Here is a 1,531-nt window from a genome sequence, read left to right as displayed (position 1 = left end):
GACTATGGAAGATCAAAATGATACACCTGACTTGAACAGTTAAAACCTTGTCAGGTGTACAAACAGGGGTGGGGAAGGGGTGCAACAGAGTGGAGACCGAAAGCCCATCTGTAGAAAATTGGACATTCCCTCACAGAAGGGTCACAAGGAAGGGATGAGCCCACCAGGGTGCAGTACAGCACTGACACAACATTCCTCTGCTTCTTTAATGCTTCCTACCCACCCCCTACCCCACTATCATGACCCCAATCCTACCTTACAAATTGGGTAGACCAAAGGATGTACACTGGTACAGATAAGCGCTCTCGACATACAGAATCTAGGACAGATAACCGCCCCCCGCCCCCCAGCACCCCAGGAACAATAATGGGATTAGTGACACCATGGGGATAGTACAAGGCTACTTTCTTGATATACTTTTCCTTTGGGTTAAAGTACTTAGAGAATAAAATTATCCATGTGAGAAAAGTACACTGGAAAAGGGAAAATAATCTAAAGACAAATAAATGAATGAGGAGTGAAGATACAGAAAAACAAGGAAACACTGAGGGAATAAGTGACTGCTGTTGCAGGTAAAAACATCTGTCCCTAAACTTATGCCACGTGAATAATTTGGGACAGTTTATTTTCAAACACATGTTCATAATAAATGATCATAGCGATGTGAACCCTTCTGACTCAAATGAGTTATTCCACTAGTTCGGGATTCTACAGCCAACAAGGCAAAGCCACAGTAAATCCTGGTTATAATGTCTCCTGTCTTTTCTAGGTAGGTTCATTTTTCAGCTGCATGAGCAATAGTGCTGCTTTTTAACCAAGTAATCTCTGTTTCTCTAAGAATATCAATTTGTATTACCATGACATTTTTTTAAATCTAAAGTTGACCTTCACTATTAGGAAAAAAATTCAAATAGTTCCCATTCTTGTTGTTTCATTTTAAACCAGTAAATAAAGTTTATGATGTATGAACTGTGGGGTAGTTCACCACCTCTGCACAGAAAAACCTCAAGTGTATCATTATATTTTCTTGATAATAAGCATTAATACATGGTAAGTGTTCTTTTTCCTTTTTTATTTTTATTTTTGGCTTTTTTATAATTATAATTGATGGGACTATCCAGCATTCTGATCATATATGTAGATCTGATAGTCTGTGAAACTCATATCTTGGAAATAAAAATTGAATGAGTAAGGGAATAAAAATGCAGTAAAAAGTGGAAAAACACTTGTATCTCTGTAAGATTATCTCTCTATGGAGCTCCCATATGCCCTTTGAGGAACTTCACTGAACCCTACATGACTGACTTAAAGAGGCACAGATCAGATTCTGAAACAAGAGTCAGCAAACATTAGATTTATCAGATAGAGCTTTAATAGGGAACTTTATAGGCAGAAGTTGACAGCAAGATTTTGGAGTCAGACAAAGTGTCAAGAACGGAGGAAATAGTATCAGAGCCTAAATTGTGAGAGTCTGGTCTGCAGAAGACTATGGATGACAGTGGAAGCCCAAGATCCATTTGTGAGATCTACA

Source organism: Echinops telfairi, unplaced genomic scaffold, assembly GCF_000313985.2.
Source record: "Echinops telfairi isolate 266 unplaced genomic scaffold, ASM31398v2 ScPeMD7_1;HRSCAF=3_0, whole genome shotgun sequence".
NCBI classification, from domain to species: Eukaryota; Metazoa; Chordata; class Mammalia; order Afrosoricida; family Tenrecidae; genus Echinops; species Echinops telfairi.
The sequence above is the reverse complement of the archived record's forward strand: the minus strand, read 5'-3'. Positions refer to the sequence as shown.